Source organism: Protopterus annectens, chromosome 2.part1 (genome assembly GCF_019279795.1).
Source record: "Protopterus annectens isolate FY-2018-M chromosome 2.part1, PAN1.0, whole genome shotgun sequence".
Taxonomy (NCBI): Eukaryota; Metazoa; Chordata; order Ceratodontiformes; family Protopteridae; genus Protopterus; species Protopterus annectens.
Window position 1 is genome coordinate 35533291 of NC_056729.1, and position 13684 is coordinate 35546974.

Here is a 13684-nt window from a genome sequence, read left to right on the forward strand (position 1 = left end):
ACCTTGAGTCTTCTAATACCTCCCTGGAACATCCCACCAAGGAGTTCCCTCATAAGCATATGTGCAAAGGAGGAACATGGATTCCTCTCAGGAATCCTTCAATGTGGACACTGATTTGGAGAAAGGGGAAGGGTCCGCAAGATCCTCACCTGAGGATGTCTCTTTTGGAGACATCATGGAAATCCTGTGCCATAAAGGTGGGTGGTCCATCCAAAACCCTAACCCAGTCAAGTCAGTGTTCCTGGAAGCCTTTGGGTCAGGCCAATCTATATCTTGGGTGCCCCCCCCCACAGACCTTCTGATTGATCTCATCTCCCATAGGGTGTAGAAGGAGCTGGATACAGTGGAACCCATCCCCAAAACACCTGGACAAAACATCCCTATTGATGCCATGGTAGTTGCAGCAGCCATGAAAAGGAGCTGGCTTAGGAAAGCTCCTCTTTTCACCCTCCAAACAGGGAGTCTTGGGCAGTGGACAGATTTGGGAAGCTGGTGTACACTTCAAGAAAAAACAGAATCACCACTCCAAGTAGCCAAGAACCAGACTCGGTAGTATCAAATAAAAATATTTAATTCCACAACAAGAAAGACTCAGTAGTAACACAGTCAAGTCACGGGCTTTTGTCATCCAAGACTTCTTCAGAACTGTGTAATACATCACTGACATACCTTAAATAAGCAGTCCCCCCCCCACTTAACACACTAATTAAACTTTAAAAACATACACCCTAAAAAAATCATTCTAAAACGGCAATACATAAGTACATAAATAAAATTTTAAAACTAGTACAAAGTGTTTGACAAGTATGGTATATAATAACACCAATACAGTGGTGGTGCTGCGGTAGCGTTGTTGCCTCACAGTAAGACGCTGACCGGTTCGATTCTCAGCTAGAGCGTCTTCTGCGTGGAGACATTCATGAATGGGCATACCTTTGTTGAAGGTTGTGCATCAGGGCTGGCAACTCGGCATGTAAAAATCAACTACCAATCATTAGCGGACCGGAGTTCTGCTGTGGCAACCCCTAACCGGGAAAAGCCGAAAGACACAACAAAAAGTAGCCCTATGTTTCAACTCTGGCTTGAAACAAATGTGGTCATTAATACCAGGGGCTACAGTGGCATTCAAACAAATTTGCCATCGTATTTCAGCCCTGTCCAATTTGTTGGTCCAGTCACCCCCTCTAATGTCCATACCTACCACCTCCAAAATACCAAAATGGAAAAAGTGGTCAGGATTGAGGTTAATATGCTGGAATAGTGCATTATTGTCGTCCCTTTTCCTATTACTATATATGTGTTCATAAATTCTTCTCCAAAACCTCCTTTCCATTTTACCTATATAGAAATTGTGACAGCCCTGGCATACAGCAATATAGACTACACCGTTGGTGGTACAAGTTCCTGTGGCCAACCTAACTTCAAAGTCATTGGAACCTAAGCAAACAGTAGGGCATGAGGTAATGTATTTACAATACTCACATGCCCCACACTTGGTAGTTCCCTTAATATTTTTATTCTTACTCTCAATAGGATGTTCTAACAAGTTTGTCAAATTCCTGTTGGTCCTATAGAGGAAATGGGTACCTTGCCTAAAACAGCCATCAATTCTTGGTTCACTTTGAATAAAACCCAATTTTTTCTTTTTAATATCTATAATGAGGTTCGAAGTGTCCCCAAAAATCAGAACCATAGAATAAGAGAAGTCATTATTTTGTTGGTAAGTGACTTCAAGTTCCTTATTCTGGCTAACCCCAAGTAGAGGTTTGTACCTATTACCCCATTCACTTGTAACTTGCTCACTAATGGTAACCACAGAATCTGACGGGTACCCCCTGGCTACAAACATTTTGATCAGTTTGTCCATTTCCAGCTTAACTGTGTCAAAGTCAGAGCACATTCTGGCTATAGGCACCATCTGACCTTTCACTATATTCCTTTTTTCACAATGTGGGGGTGACAACTCCGGAACTCAAAATAGTAATTTGAGAAAGTGGGTTTTCAGTAAAAGAAGCACCACAGTGTACCCAACTGCCCAAATAAATCCTGCAAGCACGATGAATTAACGTACCGTTTATTACAAAAAACAAAAAAAATCACATAAAGCACTTTTTGTCAGGCCACATAGCCCAACTTCTTCAGATAATTATACAACATAGGATATACACTATATAGGAAGTTAAAAGGAAGTGAAAAGTCAACTGGTTCCTGAATCAGCAGGAATCAGCTGCTCTTAAAGTGGCAACCACCTTCATTTATTACCTAAAATATATAGCTTAAACAGCTCTCATCTAACACATTGTTTTAAAATTATATTTTAAAATAATAGATAAATGTAAAAAATCTAAAACCAATAATTATCTATTATGAAATATTAATGCAGTTAAAATTAAAATTAACAGTGTATGTATGTATTTATATTTTTACTTTTATGTAAACGGAGGGAATTGAATGGGTGAGTTTATTATTACATGATATGGGAGCCCCCCAGAATGAAATAAAATTGATGGCTGAATTATTGGACACAGTCCTTTCCAACAACTACATCACTTTTAACAACAGATACTACTTACAAAAAATAGGAGTGGCGATGGGCTCGCCATGTGGTAGTACTTTTGCAAATTTAGTAATGGCCTCCTGGGAACATGAACATGTCTTTGGTGTAACTACATACACAAGTAAGATTAAATATTATATATGTTTCCTGGATGATATATTTATCCTGTTCCAGGGTAACCAACAGGAAGCTTTTAACTTTTTAACTTACTTAAACAACACTAGTACATTCTTAAAATTCACATATAATTTTTCACAGGATAGAATTGCTTATTTGGATGTTGATTTAAGTAAGGATAGACAAAAATCAATGTTTTAAAGCCAGGATTTACAGAAAGGAAACATATTCAAATGCATTTCTTCACTACAGTAGCTGCCATCCGGCCCACCAAAAATGTTCGGTTGTTAAGGGCCAATTTGTAAGGGCAGCCCGAATGGTTACGGATGACAACCAGTTCTTTGAAGAATGCTCAACACTTATGGACATGTTTAAAAAGAGAGGTTATCCTATTTCACTCCTACAAGAAATTTGTCAGGAAGTGAAAAATAAGAGAAGTGGGCTTTTACAAAGCAATATTATCAAGTAACCAGAGTTTAGAAACAAACAGTTGTACATTACAAGATGGGACACTAAATGAAAATGGAAATAGACTTATTATTATGTATTGTATAGACAGTTATGATTTCATAAATATTTTAAGGAAAAATTGGGACTTGATAAACATGGATACACATTTACCAAGAGGTCCTATTGACTTCCCTAGAATAGTTTATAGAAAAGGAAAAAACTTAAAGAATCTAGTGGAAACTCAGTACTCAAACTTTGCTACATTTAACCATGCAGGTATGAACAAGTGTTTGTCATGCCCTTATTGTAAATATATGGAGCAGGGAACAAAATTTAGTATAAGAAGTTTTGAATATAATACTAAGTACAAATTTGATTTTAACTCCAAGGGAGTGGTATACCTGGCTAAGTGTTATACCTGTCCTGCCTTCTATATCGGCAAAACTGACAGAATGCTTAGGGATAGGGGTCTATGAACACACATACGCTATTAGGTCTAACAAATCAGAGAATGCATTGGCCAGGCACACTATGAAAGCACCCACCCATGGTTTTACTTTTAGGGCTATAGATTGTATTGCCTATGACCCTAGAGGAGGGCCTCTTTCCTTGCTCTTAGAGAAATTAGAATTGAGTTGGCAATTATGTACCTTTGCATGTTACCCTTCGGGCATTAATGAAATGTATTCAATTAAGTGCATTCTACAACTTAAAAATTTGGTTAGGAGTTGACTATTATGCTGTGTTTAAAATGGTCTATGCATCCTATTGTCTTAGAGTGTATTTGACTTTCAGCTTCTCAAGTCAGGTTTTGCTGTTTTTCACTTACATATATTTATTTACATACTTTTAAGGTTTATTATACTTGAACATAAAAATAAAAATATAAATAACATACATACACTGTTAATTTTAATTTTAACTGCATTAATATTTCATAATAGATAATTATTGGTTTTAGATTTTTTACACTATTTATCTATTATTTTAAAAATATTGTTTTAAAACAATGTGTTAGATGAGAGCTGTTTAAGCTATATATTTTAGGTAATGAATGAAGGTGGTTGCCACTTTAAGAGCAGCTGATTCAGGAACCAGCTGACTTTTCACTTCCTATATAGTGTATGTCCTATGTTGTATAATTATCTGAAGAAGTTGGGCTATGTGGCCTCATGAAAAGCGTTTTATGTGATTTTTTTGTTTTTTGTAATAAACAGTATATTAATTCATCGTGCTTGCAGGATTTATTTGGGCAGTTGGATACACTGTGGTGCTTCTTTTGGTAGTACGGATCCAGTTTGTGTTTTAGCTTCATTTGTTTTTCATGGAAGAGCCTACAAATGTACCTGCTTCCCTCACATCTGACCCAGATGGAGGTATGAACGAAACGGAAGGAACACTATCTACTTTATCGGCTCTAGTGCTTAAATTATCTAAACAGCTTGACGTATTGGTGGCTAGAGTTGACAGTTTGGCTGGGAAACCTATGGCGCCACCCATTATAACAAAAGCACCTTCATTACCATCTACTAAACAACAGAAACTAGTATGTCCTTTGTCTAACAACTGTATGGATACACCAGACGAGGATCCTCTTCTCAACATGTCTATTCACACCACACCGCAAGAAGAGTTGGAATGTGGACGTAACAACAGAGGCAAAGGCCATGTTTTACAAAGACAGCACACTTCCAATGGATCAGCAGCAAACCTGAATTTTAATTTTGACCTTTCTTCTTGGTCAGAACAGATACTAACTTTTCAGCTTCTTACTTCAGCTCGAACACAAGGTGAGTTAATTACAGAAAATGTACAAACTGAAACATTGAATGGCAAACTTAAACTATTAGACTTAAAGTTACTTAAATACAAAAAAACTACATTTGGAACTAGCTTATTTTAAACAATGTATTAGCAAAGGCATAGTTCCAAAAGGTCTTCAAATTTGGCAATATCCCACTGGGCTGGTAGGAGGTTCAGAATTCCACCAGGATTTAATAAAAATGTTTAATAATCATGGTATTGAACTGTTACAACTTATAAGTAAGCACTACCAAAAAACTGCAGATGAATTACTACAGGAAGCTACTAGGTTAGATGGTGAAATAAAGAGAGACCGTGACTTTTTTTGTTATAAGTATGAATATGAAAGATCGTTTTCTACTATCGACCATTACTTTGAGAAATTAAAAAACAACAAAGTCAAAAAACTAAATCGTGACAGGGAAGCCTATAATAATGCTTAGCATATCCAGCACCTCCCTTGTCCCAGACGAACTTTGGTAACATTAGGGACCAAAGTCAGGGTACGACAGCAGGGGGAGTTGGCAGAGCTACGGACATGCATGAATTGGACCAATTTGAAGAGGGCTGGACACAAATATCCAAAAAGAAAGGTAATAACAACAACAACAACAACAGCAATAAAAGTACAAGACTAATTCAAATGGGGTTCAAATCAATAGACTTAATGCAGCTAACCAGGGTAATAACTTCCACAATGCTCACTACGGTCCAAGAAGCCAAAATGGCTTTGGCAATCAGGATTTTCAAGTTTCTGCCTCGGGGTACAACCTGAGGCAAGGCACGAAGAAAACGTACTATCATTTACACCAGTAACTAGTGAACATACTAATGTGGACACTACAGATTTTTCCATTGCAGAACCAACACAGCAGGAGAAACCAGACAATGAGAATGCACTTTTAGAAGAACCAGTTGTTACTATTGTATACAATTCCACTGGGGACTTTAAGATTTTTAATTACTCTGACTTTCATATTGATACTACTTTAGCTAACTTATTAGCAAAAGGTTTCACTTTTGTTCCTTCATGTAGAACCAACGTAGCAGAGTTTATTATTGATCTTAAATTATTCATTAGGAAGTTGAACTTAAACTTATTACTAGGAGAGGCACCATCCTCTATCACACCATTTTATATTACTAGTATATTTTGCCCCATCCCCATTCAGACGTGGCTTTGTTTGAAAAAATATGTATGTCAGATATTTTTCACAGAATAAATAAGATAAATAATGAATACACCACTAATTTTAACTATAACATCACCAAGGAAGAAAAACAAGCACTTACATATCTGCAACAAGCACACGTCAGGACTATGAAACCAGATAAAGGAGGGGGCATAATTATTTTCAATTTGGATGATTATAACAATAAAATTCAGACCATTTTAGAAAGTGACACTTATGAGGAGGTATCAAAGAACAAATTAAATACAGCTTATAGAAGATTTAAGGTATTTCTTGAAGAATTATTAATTGAAGCAAGGATAGATATGACTGTAGCAAATTATCTACACATGTCGACCCCAAGGATACCTACTATTTTTGGAGTACCAAAAATACATAAAAGCGCAGACAATCCACCCATGAGACCATTGGTCGATGCTAGAGCAAGTATTACTTACGCTTGCTCTAAATTTATTGACCACACTTTAAAGAAATATGTGGCTCAACAAAAGTACATTTGTAAAGATTCTTAGACATTCTTGGACAATATAAACCACCTACAATGTCAAGATGATTTAAACTTTCTTACAATAGATGTGAAAGACTTGTATTCATCAATTCCCCACATGGAGGGAATTGAATGGATGAGTTTATTACTACATGATATGGGAGCCCCCCAGAATGCAATAAAATTGATGGCTGAATTATTGGACACAGTCCTTTCCAACAATTACATCACTTTTAACAAGAGATACTACTTACAAAAAATAGGAGTGGCGATGGGCTCTCCATGTGGTAGCACTTTTGCAAATTTAGTAATGGGCCTACTGGGAACATGAACATGTCTTTGGTGTAACTACATACACAAGTAAGATTAAATATTATATACATTTCCTGGATGATATAATTATCCTGTTCCAGGGTAACCAACAGGAGGCTTTTAACTTTTTAACTTACTTAAACAACACTAGTACATTCTTAAAATTCACATATAATTTTTCACAGGATAGAGTTGCTTATTTGGATGTTGATTTAAGTAAGGATAGACAAAATCAATGTTTTAAAGCCAGGATTTACAGAAAGGAAACATATTCAAATGCATTTCTTCACTATAGTAGCTGCCATCCGGCCCACCAAAAACGTTCGGTTGTTAAGGGCCAATTTGTAAGGGCAGCCTGAATGGTTATGGATGACAACCAGTTCATTGAAGAATGCTCAACCCTTATGGACATGTTTAAAAAGAGAGGTTATCCTATTTCACTCCTACAAGAAATTTGTCAGGAAGTGAAAAATAAAAGAGAAGTGGACTTTTACAAAGCAATATTATCAAGTAACCAGAGTTTAGAAACAAACAGTTGCACATTACAGGATGGGACACTAAATGAAAATGGAAATAGACTTATTATTATGTATTGTATAGACAGTTATGATTTTATAAATATTTTAAGGAAAAATTGGGACTTGATAAACATGGATACACATTTACCAAGAGGTCCTATTGACTTCCCTAGAATAGTTTATAGAAAAGGAAAAACTTAAAGAATCTAGTGGAAACTCGGTACTCAAACTTTGCTACATTTAACCATGCAGGTATGAACAAGTGTTTGTCATGCCCCTATTGTAAATATATGGAGCAGGGAACAAAACTTAGTATAAGAGGTTTTGAATATAAAACTAAGTACAAATTTGATTTTAACTCCAAGGGAGTGGTATACCTGGCTGAGTGTCATACCTGTCCTGCCTTCTATATCGGCAAAACTGACAGAAGGCTTAGGGACAGGGTCTATGAACACACATACGCTATTAGGTCTAACAAATCAGAGAACGCATTGGCCAGGCACACTTTGAAAGCACCCACCCATGGATTTACTTTTAGGGCTATAGATTGTATTGCCTATGACCCTAGAGGAGGGCCTCTTTCCTTGCTCTTAGAGAAATTAGAATTGAGTTGGCAATTACGTACCTTTGCATGTTACCCTCTGGGCATTAATGAAATGTATTCAATTAAGTGCATTCTACAACTTAAAAATTTGGTTAGGAGTTGACTATTATGCTGTGTTTAAAATGGTCTATGCATACTATTGTCTTAGAGTGTATCTGACTTTCAGCTTCTCAAGTCAGGTTTTGTTGTTTTTTCACTGACATGTATTTATTTACATGCTTTTAAGGTTTATTATACTTGTACATAAAAATAAAAATATAAATATATACATACACTGTTCATTTTAATTTTAACTGCATTAATATTTCATAATAGATAATTATTGGTTTTAGATTTTTTACACTATTTATCTATTATTTTAAAATATTGTTTTAAAACAATGTGTTAGATGAGAGCTGTTTAAGCTATATATTTTAGGTAATGAATGAAGGTGGTTGCCAGTTTAAGCGCAGCTGATTCCTGCTGATTCAGGAACCAGATGACTTTTCACTTCCTATATAGTGTATGTCCTATGTTGTATAATTATCTGAAGAAGTTGGGCTATGTGGCCTGACGAAAAGCGCTTTATGTGATTTTTTGTTTTTTGTAATAAACAGTAAGTTAATTCATCGTGCTTGCAGGATTTATTTGGGCAGTTGGATACACTTTGGTGCTTCTTCTTTTGGTAGTACGGATCCAGTTTGTGTTTGTGTCATAGCTTCTTGGGTTTTCAGTAAACACTAGACAGAAAACACTTCTTATTCGAGTGCTTCCAAATACACACATCCAGGTAGTTAATCCTAGAGCTACCACTGTTACCAGTAAATTTAAAATAATCACAAAGATTATTAAGAAAATCTAAGAAGTTGGTATGTTGGTCCCCTACTTTCCAAAAATGAAAAGATTATCCAAGAATCTTAAATACACCACCCAAGAGTCTTTAAATTGACTTTTAAAAATGAACTCACTTTCCCAACCGTACATGACTAAGTTTGCAAACAAAGGTGCACAACTATTACCCATTGCTATACCGTTTGTCTGGCGGAAAAACTCCCCACCAAAACTAAGAAAATTGTTCATCAAAATAATCTCCATTAACACCATAATAAAATTGACCATGGTGTTCCCCAAATTAGTTTTCTCAACTAGTACCTCATGAAAATATTCCAAGCCTAACTCGCGGGGTATAGAAGTGAATAAATCCACAGCATCAACTGTGGAAAGGTTAACCTCCTCACTATAATGTTCTTCCTTTATCCTACCCAAAAAATCCTGAGAGTCTACTAACATATGGGCATTATAGGTTAAGGATTTCCTCACCACCCAGTCAACAAAAACCCCTAATGAGTAGGAAATACTGTTTTGGCAGGAGATTATAAGTCTGTATGGGGGATCATAAATATTTTTATGGGTCTTCGGAATACCGAAGGCCACTGGAATTGTTGGATGTTCATTATACAAAAAATGGTAGGTTTCTTCATTAATAACTCCCTGAAGTAGAGAGTCTTCCAGTGTCATTTTAATTTTCCTGTAAGCGATGTTTATTTCATTTCTAGAGACACACTGGTATTTATTCTCGTCCTGTAACATACCAAATATTTTGTTGTTCTAATCTTCAGTGTTAACAATAGTCATCCACCCACCTTTGTCCGGTTTCATAAGTCTCAAAATAGACTTACTTCTTAGTTCGTCTAACAGTTCTTTTTCTTTTCTAGTCAAGTTGATCTGTTTATACTTGTGTTGTTTCAACATTTGATATATCTTCTGGGAGCATATCTTGTCAAATGTCCCCATAGTGGGGTGTTAAGGTGAGTTATAACAGCTCTTCTTTTTTAATTTTTTCTTTTCATTATATGAAGGGTTATCCCTAAACAAATATTTCGAGTTCATCTTTCTAGTGAAAATTTTAAATTCAGTTAAAGCAGTACAAACATCCCCCTTCCTAGATGGTACAAATTTTATTCCCTTCATTAAAAGCGAAAGTCCTTACTTCAACACCTGCATAGATGAAAATATTAAACCCCCGGTATGTGTGTAGGACTCCCCCAAATGAAGTAATAATCTCATCTGCTTCACTCACTGTTGTATTATCACAAGTAGGAATATCTAGTGGTAACTGTTCTTCCTCCATTGTTTCTGATTCCTGTATGTGTTCACCCTTCCCCCTCCCTGTTGTCCTAAAAAAAAAAATATTACCATTCCTAAAATTGTTTTTATTTTGAAATCTTTCGGACTTCCTTAGAGGGGGGTATTCTTGGTCATATGTAGCATCCCTACCACCTTCCCTTTGAGTAGAGTCTGGCCTAGTGTTATAGTTGTCAACCCTCCGGTTGCCTACATTGTCATCCCCCACTTCAGTGTAAGCTTTGGGCAAAGGGTAGGTTAAATTATTAGTCTATTCAAATTCGTCCCTCACCAACTTCCTCTTTTTCCTTTCTATGTTGTTCCCCACATCATGTTCAACCTTGTCAAACACTCTATTATATTTGCCCAAAAAATTATTAAAATCAACATCATTCAAAATAATTTAATTCTTATTATCAATTTCAGCGAGTAATTCCTCAATCTTTTTATTGTTAACCCTAGCAATAAATTCCATTAGTTCAACACCATGTCGATCAAACATTTGTAACAGTTCTTCACACTCAGACTGTCCCTTTTTTACTCCATTGGGAAATCTAAAGACATGCAGTCCCTTAGGAACCCTGCGCTTAGCCACACACTCAGTTAAATATGCATTGTCACACAGAAGGTTCCGAACTTTAGTTAATTTCTGTTCAAGTGTGACTAACCTTGCTTCCATAGTATCATTTTCATTAGTACTACTCGTTTTAAATAACCCAAAGTCATTTTTAATCCATTCCTTAAAACGATCATTTGTCTGTGGAAGTCCATAAGTTCCATGTGAAGTACTAGCCGTTTCAACTCCCCCTTGTGCTGTAACACCTGTTTCCACTGCCAAATGGTCTCGATTCACCATATGGTTAACAAATGATGACACTCCACCCATCTCCTTTTGCTGACGTCCTCCTGTTCCTTCAAACCTAGGAGTAGCTGGGTATTGTAGTTTTAGAACTGCCTCTTGTAGTTCAGAAACCTTGTTCGTCAAGTTTAAAATAAGCTGCAAAATATTGCTGTCAGCCACCTCCACTCGCTGACCACAAGGGAATGGCATAGACTCAAATTCATCCTCAAACACTGGAGATAAGAACCAGACTCGGTAGTATCAAATAAAGATATTTAATTCCACAACAAGAAAGACTCAGTAGTAACACAGCCAGTCAAGCACTTTTGTCATCCAAGACTTCTTCAGAACTTTGTATACATCATTGACACACCTTAAATAAGCAGTCCCCCTCCACTTAACACACTAATTAAACTTTAAAAACATACACCCTAAAAAATAATTCTAAAACAGAAATACAATGCTTTTTTAGGGTGTATGTTTTTAAAGTTTAATTAGTGTGTTAAGTGGGGGGACTGCTTATTTAAGGTGTGTCAATGATGTATTATACAGTTCTGAAGAAGTCTTGAATGACTAAAGAACTTGACTGACTGTGTTACTACTGTGTCTTTCTTGTGGAGTTAAATATTTTAATTTGATACTACTGAGTCTGGTTCTTGGCTACTTGGAGTGGTGATTCTGGTTTTTCTTGGTGCATTTTTTCCACTCCGTACACCATTTTGTTGTTCTTGGTGTACACTTCACCTACCATAGCTTTGCGGGTGCTGAACTATGTGACCAGACTTCAGAGTGACCTGGTTAAGGAGCTGTCTAGTTCTGTCCCAGGGTCCATGTCTGCAGAGGAACAGAAAACCTTTTCCTCCAGAATAGCCACCCTTCTTTCTATAGCAAATATGCCCATGAGGTTGATCTTGCATGTGGCAGAGGGTACCTCAAGGGCGGCTGGTTCAGGCATTGCCATAAGCCACCACACCTGGATGCGGCTCTGTGATTTCATGGAACCCTTTAAGGTGTCTTTTACTAATGCTCCCTCTGATGGATCATTTTTGTTTGGTCTTACTGTTAGATACATGCTGTCCCAGAGAGAAGAACAGAATCCATTTTGCCACCCCTCAACAGTCCTTTTCCAGAAACCAACATGGTGGCAAGAAGTTGTGGTTCCAAAGATCTCAATGTCCTTTCCATGAGTCACTGGGAGAATTTTCCACTGGAGGCAGAGATGGACATGGTGCTAATGTCAGACGCTGTCCTCGTGGCATAGGGGGTCCCATGAACCAGGGGCCTCGAGATACCTTCTTGGAAAGTCTCAATCAGTGATCCTGAAGTATTGCCCAACTGCTCTATTCTAGAGGCAGTCAGGGGACAACCCTCTCTCTACACCCAACAGCCTGGGAAGCCAGCACAAATGACTGTTGGGTGTTGAACATAATATCCAGTGGCTATATTATTCCCTTTTTCCAAAATGCCTCTCCAACCAAATCCCTCCCTGATGTTCCACCCAGTTAGATGGAGGCTCCGGCATTAGAAATTTCAAAGTTGCTCGCAAAAAGAGTCATCCAGACCATACCCCCAAGACCAGTTCAGATCAGGCATCTATTCCAGATTCTTTTCAATGGCCAAACAATAGGGGACCTCGGATCTATTCTGGATCTGACAAACTGGAACAAGTCCATAGCCAATTCAAAATTCTGAATGGTCACAATTCAGTCCATTCTGCCCTTCATGTAGAAGGATGACTGGATGTGCTTGGTGGACCTTCAGGACATGTACTACAACATCAAAATGAACAGGTGCTTCAGAAGGTTTCTCCACTTCTGTCTGGGAGCCAGTCATTACCAGTTCAGAGTATTCCCCTTTGGTCTCACTACAGCCAGCCAGGTGTTCACCAAATGTATGGCAATAGTGGCAGCTCACCTGAGATTGCAAGGATTCCATGTGTTTCCCTATCTGGACAATTGGCTCCTCACTGCTCCCACCAGGCATTGACTCCTCCAAGCCAGGGATTACCTACTTTTGCTAGCCTCAATCTTAGGCATCTCCATCAACCTGAAAAAATCTCATCTACGTCTGGTACAGGTAATAGACTTCATCAGAGCCCATCTAGACATGACAGATTGCTTAGCTCTTCCTCCTCCAGACAGGATCTCAACCCTCAGACTCCATGTCAAATTGATTCTAGACATTGCTATGCCTCCAATGTGTCTTGTTCTAAGAATGCTAGGCTCAATGGCTGCCACCATCACTCTTGTTCCTATAGCTTATCTCCACATGAGAGTTCTTCAGAGACTCTAGCAGTTCAGTGGTCCCTTTTTTCTTATCCTCTAAGCCATCTGATCAGACTATCTTGAGTATGCAAGGAATCTCTTCTCTGGTGGCTTCAATCACAAGTTCTAGAACAGGGTTGCCCCTTTATCTTTCCACCCCCAAAGGCCACAGTGACCACGGATGCCTCCCAGCTTGGGTGGGGGGGGGCATTTTTGGGTCAGACAGTTCAAGGCACCTGGTGACGTTTAGAGACCAATTTGCACATAAACATCTGGAGATGAGAGCGGTGCTCCTACCATTAAAAGCCCTTTGTACCTCTCTTCCTTCAGGGGCCATTGCAATTCAGACAGACAACATGTCAATAGTTTGGTACATCAGCAAGCAGGGAGGAACCAAGTCTTATCCCTTGTGTCAAGCGGCCATGAGGTTTTGGT